The following is a 10,351-nucleotide window of genomic DNA, read 5'->3' on the forward strand; positions in this document are numbered from 1 at the left end:
GTTAACAAAGGGCAAAGAAATTCGATGAGGAGTCTCAAATGGTAAAGGTAGCAACCACCATGAAGTGGTTGTGCAAGGGAAGTATTCTCGAGAACCAAACGGATTCCACCAACAAGAAATAGACATTGGCTACAAAAGTCTCTACTACAAGATCAAACCACATTAGACCAAATGGATTTTATCAATAAGAAATGGACACGGGGTACAAATCTCCATTACAAGATTAAACCACGTCAGATTTGGAACATAGGAACTCACCAAAAACAACCAGGAAAGCAATAAAAAAAGCATTATGGAAAAACAATAAAAGAACAACAAAGACATAAATACAACAAAAAGCCAAACTATTGCCGCAGGGGAGGAAGTGGTGGTGGCGGGAGGCAACTAATGGCGGGCCAGAAGCGTGTAGACTCCACGTGCCAACAAGTGCATGTGAGGGCCATGCGTGTGAGCGTGTGAGGCAGACAGGAGAGTGTGAGACTCAAAGAGGCTGTATAGGGCAGTGGTGCGACACGTTAAAGGGTAGGATTGGTGAAAAATGACAAATCTGAAAAAAACTATCAATAGCGAGGATAAGGGTAGATGTGGCTAAGGGAAAGGGCGGAATGGAGGCCAGGTGCAGCACTTCTGTGGTGGTTGAAAAGTTGGAAAATCGAGCGGCAATCTAGGTATAGGATCAATGAACACCAAGAATTAGAAAAATGGAGAAAAACAAGGCGAAAGCGAAAGCGACACAAAAATAAGAAAATGAAAGAGAGGGGAGGAGGATGGAAACCACACCTCCTCCCGAGGAGGCAATCACAAGTAGGCGGTGAAGCATCATGAAAGATGTGGGGAAAAAAACACAAAGGGTTTCAAAGAGTTTATCTTAAGAGATAAGTTAAACTTTTGGGATAACTAATAATTTAATATGATATCAAAGTTAATGGTCCTAGTATCGAACATTGACTCCGTCAATTCACCCCCTATTTAAATTAAATATTTCACGTGTTGGGCCTCACCTATCAAAAGAGAGTTTGAGACCACACATGAAGGTGAATGTTAAAGTAATGATTAAGTGATTAAATTTAATTCTTCCTATCAGCTTAAGCTTTTGGGATAATTAGTAATTTAACAAAGTTATTCACAACTTTCTTATCACTCGTGACCCATCTTATTGTGCCTCAAAAGTTCCATAGTTTTTCCCTTCCTCTTGTCTCTTTGTTTGTGATACAATCCCTAGCCAAGCAGTCGTTTCCGATCAATGATGTATAGGTCCCATCATCCTCGCCCATCTTTAGTGTGATACGTGCATGTCACGATATGCCCCATCGAGTAGCCCTCAAGTGCAATGGATTGTAGCTACACCATACACATCCTTGTCGCAATTGACACGGCCAAAAATAACTTCAAACCGAGGTGCAGTCTTATAGAGCGGCCACCGATGCTCTTGATGCAGTAGTGACTTGCTTTGCACACAATAGCCCTAAGGTGGAACCTCGACAAATTCTGGAGTAGCGTGTGGCCGTGAAGATGTGACCCTTCGCACTTTCATTTTCCATTCGTTTGTACTTATCATAGCGTCGTTATAATGCAAGTGTAGTATTATACGATACTAAAACCATTGAAATATTATGATGCCACATGAGTGGTTGTATTATTGTAATGGAGTTTTGATAGAATAGGGTTTTAATAGATGTTTTGATAAAAGTATAAAAAGGGGATTGTATGGCACGCGAAAAATGTCCGTAAATGCGTCGTTGTGCTTGCCAAATTTGGTTAGGATGAAAACAAGGTTTTAAAATGGTGTCTTTACAAAAGTAGAGGTTTTTTAAAAATATATATGTTTTATTTATAGATTTGAAAGTTTGAAGTTTTCCAACATTTTAAATTGGTAATTTTCCATGTATACATGTAGTTTACAATGTCTATGGATTTGTTGAAGTGAAAAGTAGCCAAAAGGTGGGGTTTTGGGAGAACTTTGGGAAAATCAAAGTGCTGCAGGTCGATCGAGCTCTTGCAGTGCTATGAAAATGAGGGTTTTCACTATTGGATCTTATAATCTTATTACAAATATTACATGAGATAATCTTACCTCAATTTGTTTAGATTGTATCTCACGTTGTTTCAATTTGTTTAGATTGTATCTCTAGTTGTTTTGTTGTATAATTTGATTTATTTGTACTAGCATTATCTTAGGATAATATCATAGTTGTTAGGATAAGATCGTAGTTGTTTGTATATTTCAAACTTCACTTGTAAGTCTGCTTATAAATACATGAGAAGATAAAGACTTTATTAACACTTTACAAATCAATATCCATTTGTCATTATATGGTATTAGAGCTTTAAGACAAACGTCACTTACTGCTACTTCCACCAATTTTTTTTTTCTCCTCCTATTTTAAACATTATGTCTGAGAAAACTACCAATATCTCCGTCACCCAACCATCAGCAACACCTACACCACAAAACCTCACCAACCTTTCCATCTATCATCTTACAAGTGCCAATTATCCTCTATGGCACACCATCATTGTCCCTTATTTGGAAAGACATAATTTCTTTGGTTATGTCATTGGAGAATTACCATGTCCTCCATGTCATATTGCCTCCGCAAGTAGCACGTGCACCTCAGCTGCTATGGTTGAGAATCCAGCTTACTCAACTTGGTATCGACAAGATAAACTTATCTTGAGTGCCTTGATTTCTTCTCTGTCTACAAACATCTTGGCACATGTTGTTAACCTGAAAACCTCACGTAAGGTTTGGGTCACCTTGGATAAAATGTTTTCCTGTCAATCCAAGGCACATGTGATGCAGTCCCGCTTCCAACTTGCATCATTAAAGAAAGGGGCAATGTCTATCTCTGATTACTTTGAAAAGGCTCAAACTTCGGCACAAAACTTGGCTGCCATTGGTGAACCTGTCAAAGAATCCGACTTGGTGTCCAGCATCTTTGCAAGGTTGAGTGTAGAATATGACTCACTTGTCACCAATTATACAACTCATCTTCAGCCAGTTATGCTTGACAACTTGTATGGTCATATATTAATTCATGAACAATGACTTGAATCTTTTCATGCTCTAGGTGATATTATTGTTCCCACAAACGAATGTTGTACAATGGAACAGTTCCAGTTCTGGCAAAAATCAGAAGACATTTTCACCTCACTCAGGTCAATCTTCTAGCCGTGGAAGAGGTAGGGGCATGGTTGTGGTTTCCATCAGTTCTGTCAACAATCTTCTTCCCAAAATCGTCTTGTTTGCCAAATATGCAACAGGGTTGGTCATCTGACCTCTAAGTGTTACAATCGGTTGAAACATTTTTAAATCGTAACATCAAAGCTGTCCAAATTGATTGGGAATTGTTGCTTTACAAAAAAAATTTCGCCTCTCATGGATTTCCCATTGCAAAACTTGCCCCCATACTCATCATCAAAATGGCAGTGTCGAGCGAAAACATAGACATATTGTTGACACTAGTCTTTCCTCGCTTGCTTACTCTCATGTTCCTTTTAAACAGCTCGTTTCCTCATTAATAAAATTCCTTCAAGTGTCAATCGTTTCAAATCTCCTTATGAGCTTCTGTTCCACAAAACACCTAATTATAAATTTTTAAATTTTTTTTGGTGTGAATGTTGGCCATATCTTAGACCCTATAACTCTCATAAATTTTCTTTTCGATCTAAATCTTGTGTTTTTATTGGGTACGGTAAATCCCACATCAAGTATCAATGCTTGGATATCACCTCTGCTCGTCTCTGGTCAAGAGTCCCATACCTACCTCTCCATCAAATATTACATTGCCAAAATTTCGTCAGGTCTCCCAGTCCACATATACATGTTCACAAGAGTCCCCACTATTATCCAGTAGTCCATCACGTGAAACACCATCAACTACACGTGATTCTTTTCTACAAGAGTCCAACATTATCCAAGAAAATCAACTTCCACATGATTCTCTCCAACAATCTCATCTTCATTCAAACTCTCTTGCACCACATGTGATACCACACATAAATCACGTCATCCCACAAAATCAGCTTGCGTGTGATTCTCTCTAGAATCTCATCTTCATTCAAACTCTCCTGCACCACACGTGATTCAACCCATAAATTACGCCACATCTCCTTTTCTCTCTCTCTCTCTCGATTTTTGTTCATCTCCAACTGTGGTCCAACTTGCTCTTGAGCACAATGCTCCAAGCATGTCCCTTGGTCATACATCTTCTCCAAAAAACATAGATCCTTTGTCCAATGTACCATCTTCACCTCCTCCTCCAGTCCATTCCATAGTCACTCGTGCTCGCAATAAAATTCACAAGCCAAAATTACTTCCAGATGGAACCATTAAATACCCTCTACCTCATGCCTTGGATACATCGGTTGCTTCTCCTAAGGTGGAACCCACCTGTTATTCATCCATAGTCAAGCATGCAGTTGGGAGAGATGCTATGGCTGATGAGTTCAATACATTGTTGAAAAATGAAACATGGACCCTTGTTTCTCCTAAACCTACTATGAATATTGTAGGATCGAAGTGGGTTTTCCGAATCAAGCAAAAAGCAGATGGGAGTACTGAGAGATATAAGGCAAGACTAGTTGCCAAGGGTTTTCATTAGCAGGCCAGGATTGATTTTGAGGAGACCTATATTCCTATGATTAAACCAATAACAATTTGTATTGTTTTATCTATTGCAGTCTCAGCTGGATTGTAACATCCCGATATTTCTCTTCTTTTATCTTGTAAATAAATTGAGTGTTACACTGAAATAATCTTACACAACGGAAAATCTAAAAAGGCATTTATACAAATCTATGTGATTGTATAAACTCTAGACAAACTTCACCAACATAGAATCTCTATACATCTCAAATATGAAGCTCTAATCACAATTGCATAATTACCTTGACTTTCCATTCCTGCAAGCACTACAAAAACTGTAAAATAATGAGTTAATTGATTCACAATAATATAAGTTATTATTGAAGCAATTATATCAAAAGGCCAGACATTTAATAAAACTACAAAGATTTGTATTATTGAATATCAATATCACTCTCAGTAAATAAGAATACTTAGAGTGGATTACATGAATGGATCATCATAGGTAATTACTTGTTGAAACCCATTTTGCTTCGCACAGTTTCTCTTTCTTTTAATATCTCTCACTGTCACTATTTCTATATTTTTCTCAGTGTCTCCAAAAACTCCCTCTCAATCTCCCATGTTCTACTTCCATCTCTCTTAGCTCTCCTTCTCACAGGCTCTCTCTCCCTTTCTCAGTTTTGCTCTGATTCAACTAAAGGAAGGAGAATAAATAAGCAAAGAAACAAAGAAAGGAGAAGAAGAAGAAGAAAGGTGGATGGGGCTGTCTGTCAAAGAGAGAGAACTAAAGAACAAAGCATTAGTCAATAATTCAAAGAAGGTGAATGAGTGGGTGTGGGGTTGCTGTGAAGAAAATGGGGAAAGGAGAAGAAAAAAAATAGGAATTAGGTGGGTTTGTAGGCAAAGATGTGGCGAAAAATAATAAAAAGTAATAATAAAAGAAAAAATAAAGATAAGGTGATTATGAGCAAGTATTGCAGGTTAACTCGCATTTTAAAATAATCTATCTATTGTCCTTATTTAATCAGTCACCAACTATTATAATCATACTATAAATTCTATTAATCGGTCATCAATTATCATATCTCTTAAATCACGCAATAAAACAATCAGATATAATCTCAAATCAATCTCATATGATCTAATAAATTCCTCAAGAATAAATATCATTACCTAATCATCATCAAATAAATATATCTAAAATAAGATTTTTAAAATCTGGAGTGCTACAATCTTTCCTCCTTAAAGGAATTTCGTCCTCGAAATTAAAACCCATAAATTACCACATAACTTCAAATTGAGCGACCAAATTTTTAAACAAATCATACTTAAACCATAACTTACTCAAGTTACAAAATAACTTTAAACTGTAATCCATTCATAGAGTAAATACCATAACATATTCCATACTCAGGTGATGTGAGACACCACAAGCACTATTCTTGGGCACCAATGTCACCGTTGGTAATCTTCAGGAAATTTCTTCATTCTCGGCCCTTAACTTTTGGCCCTTACACATTTCATTGTGTCTTAATTGACACCCTAATAATATAACCCACTTTTGGCATCACCAACGTATGTCCACTAGTGGCCCTCATAGACTTGTGTACGCTCCCACCATCTTAGGCTAGGCAATGCTTTGATACTATTTTATAACATCCTGATATTTCTCTTCTTTTATCTTGTAAATAAATTGAGTGTTACGCTGAAATAATCTTAAACAGCGAAAAATTTGAAATTTATCAATACAAAACAATACTCTTAAAAATACTTTTCTTTATACAAAATACCCACAATTATGCCAAACAAGGCATTTATACAAATCTATATGACTGTATAAACTCTAGACAAACTTCACCAACTTAGAATCTCTGTACATCTCAAATATGAAGCTTTAATCACAACTGCATAATTACCTTGACTTTCCATTCCTGCAAGCACTACAAAAACTGTAAAGTAATGAGTCAATTGATTCACAATAATATAAATCATTGTTGAAGCAATTATATCAAAAAGCCAGGTATTTAATAAAATTACAAAGATTTGTATTATTGAATATTAATATCACTCTCAGTAAATAAGAATACTTACAATGGATTACATGAATAGATCATCATAGGTAATTTCTGGTTGAAACCCATTCTGCTTCGCACATTTTCTCTTTCTTTCAATATCTCTCATTGTCTCTATTTCTATATTTCTCTCACTATCTCCAAAATCTCCCTCTCAATCTCCCATGTTCTGCTTCCATCTCTCTTAGCTCTCCTTCTCACAGGCTCTCTCTCCCTTTCTCAATTTTGCTCTGATTCAACTAAAGGGAGGAAAATAAATAAGCAAAGAAACAAAGAAAGAAGAAGAAGAAGAAATGTGGATGGGGTTGTCGGTCAAAGAGAGAGAACTAAAGAACAAAGCATTAGTCAATAATTCAAAGGAGAATGAATGGGTGTGGGGCTGCTGTGAAGAAAATGCAGAAAGGAGAAGAAAAATAAATAGGAATTAGGTGGGTTGGTCGGCAAAGATGTGGAGAAAAATAATAAAAAGTAATAATAAAATAAAAGAGAAAGATAAGGTGATTATGAGCAAGTATTGCAGGTTAACTCGCATTTTAAAATAATCTGTCTATTGTCCTTATTTAATCAATCACTAACTATTATAATCATACTCCAAATTCTATTAATCGATCATCAATTATCATATCTCTTAAATCACCCAATAAAACAATCAGATATAATCTCAAATCAATCTCATATGATCTAATAAATTCCTAAAGAATAAATGTCATTACCTAATCATCATCAAATAAATATATCTAAAATAAGACTTTTAAAATCTAGGGTGCTACATGGATGGTCTATTTCTAGTGATCCAAATAATCAATTATGCTCAAGACAACTTAATTAAAGGGTTAATTAGGCTTTAGGCCACTAGGGACATCTGGAGGGGCATTTTTGAAAATTTTTGGATCTCGAAGCTAAAGTAGATGAATGCTCGTGTGGGGGACCACACACAAGCGCTTGCCTAACAACCGTACACGAAGGCTCGGGTAGGGACCAGGTCAAGCACTCGTTGACCTTTTGTTGACAGCTAGTTTTTACCTGCGCGTGTCACCTGCCACCTAACCCCACTGAACAACAGTACACGGGTGCTCGCCCCTTTCCTGTTATTCACCATTTTACCCTTAGACTCACCCCTATAAATACTACATAACCCCGTTCTATTTTCTCCACCCCAGAAGCTTAAGGAAACTCTGTCATTTTGGTTTTTGTGAGAGTACTGAGATTTTGTGGGTATTGGTGGATTTTACTTGGTGGTCTTGCTCGGTTGAGGTAATATTTACCATTTTCTTGAGTTTCGTTCGAAATACACCACAAAAAAAAAACAAGGTTTAGTGACATGGTTATTTGGGGCATTTTTGTCCAAAAAAAGGTTTCTATTGATTTCGTAACGCTTGATTAGGGGTACTTGGGACACGTCGGTTTTTATGGCTACTAGAATTTAAGTTTGAGACCTTTTTTTTACTAAAAAACGCGTAAAAAAAGGGACGTTTGGAACAAAGGGCCCCTATTTTTAAAAGGAGGCGCTTAGTGGTGAAAAATGCCCATTTTTTAGAATGAGGGCGCTTCCTAGGCAAGCACCCTCTTTTTTAAAAGGGAGAGCTTGTCTTGGAAGCGCCCTCATTCTAAAAAGGGGGCACTTAAGTGGGCAAGCGTCCCCTTTCATAAAAGGGGACGTTTGCATATAAAGCGCCCCTATTTCTATATGGGAGCGCTTCCACACCGCGAAGCGCCTCCAATAATTAATATATGGCGAAAATGTTTTCCCATGCAATGTATATATATTTTTTATTTTCTCCTGATATACAGTACGCAATACAATATTGTATTGCATATTTTGTCCATAAATATTGCATTAATCCATAAATATTTTCTCCATTCATCAATCTGATACAATCTTATACATATCTCACAATACATATCTAATCCATATATACAATCTCATCTCTTATAAGACATCTAAATTCAAAATGATGATATGATAAACACAAAGTGTACCACATCTTAAAGAGTTAACAAAAATTGTACCATACATATGAAATAAAATATCCAAAACGATATTATAAACACAGTATGTACCACCTCTTTAAAAAGTTTACAAAAATTTTATATTGCATATGAAATAAAATATATCAACGGGTTCACTTAGCACTTGGCATCAAATACGTACCCAACCTAACAAGTCAAGTATACGTACGTCACTTAACGATTACCTGCAAATGATAAAACCAAAAAAAATATTAAATTACAAACCTATATCTAACTATTTTGAAAGTGCAAACCTATATATAACTAGATTATATTACAAGTACTAAAATATGAAGATCTATACATACTTTGTGATGATCCATGATGGTCGCCTTCTGCATCAGCTGCATACTCATCTTCATTTGTTAATCCATTCTCACCTATATATAAATAGATGCAAATGTATATTATGCAATCATATATATGTTCTTAAGTCAACGGTAATGAATTGTGTTTGAGTAGCTAGTTCCCCTATAAAAGGATAAAAGATAAAGGAAGAACAAAATAAAATAATTTTTATTGTGTTTAAGTTATATAAGCCAACATTAAAGGATAAAAGATAAGCCAACATTAGAATTTCAAATTTTATGTTGTTCTTCCTTTATCTTTTATCATTTATCGTGTTTAAGTTTTTTTTGATATAACTTAATGTTTGAGCAACTAGTTCCCTTATATAACTAAAAATAATTTCGGTGCGCCTGCTATCCAGGTGTCATTATTTTAGGGCGCCTAGCTGGCAGGCGCCCCTAATTAATGGCGCTTACCATCCAGGCGCCCTTAATTAAGGGCAAGCAGCGCGTCCCTAATTAAGGGCGCTTGCCAGCCAGACACACTTAATTAACTAAATTGGGGCATGCTCTATTGGAATGTCTCGAATTAAGAGGATGTTTTTCTGCGTAAGCGTTGCTAATTTTATTATGTGTCGTTTACACCATAAAACGTCCCTATAAGGGGATGTTTTATTAAAGCACCTCTATTCCAAGCGTTAGTAAACCTTGTTTTTTTTTTTTTTGTAGTGATAGCTTAGTTGTTGTAAGCTTTTTGTTGGTTAGCATTTCCCTATTTTATTTTACTGTTTAAGAACATTGTTATGCTTAGAATAGTGATAGAAAGCCTTTTGATAGCATAAGAAACCATTAGAAAGCTCGAGAAATAAGTGGGTCAAATGAGGTTTCCACCTGAACCTCACTGGACGAACGCTCGTCCATAGGTCGAGAGCTCGCCAAGGAACGTTCAGGAGATTGCCTTTTTGGCCAAGTACCCAACGACCCCTGTTTTTGAGCCTAGGATTTGGTTTAGTGAACTTAGGACTAATAGGGGGATTTTCCACAGATTTGGAGAACCCGAACTTATTGGAGGATTTCTCATAGACTTTAATCGACCCAGGTGAGTTTTAACTCACATAATGCTTGCCTTTATTTTCCCACATTTGCATGTCTATTTTGTGTATCAAAACATGCATGTTTGCAACTCTCACGGAAACATATTTTCTGCTACACATGAACTCTAGCATTTGTGAAAAATGTTGTACTTAATATGTTAACAAAAGTGAGACTTGTTAAAGCATGCATGTAAAATATGGACAAGATAAATTGCATCGTATGACATGATACACCGGTACGTGCGGGATAACGGCCATGGGCTTACTATACATGTTAACTTTATGGTCAAGTATGTG

Source organism: Corylus avellana, chromosome ca2, assembly GCF_901000735.1.
Source record: "Corylus avellana chromosome ca2, CavTom2PMs-1.0".
Lineage (NCBI taxonomy): Eukaryota > Viridiplantae > Streptophyta > Magnoliopsida > Fagales > Betulaceae > Corylus > Corylus avellana.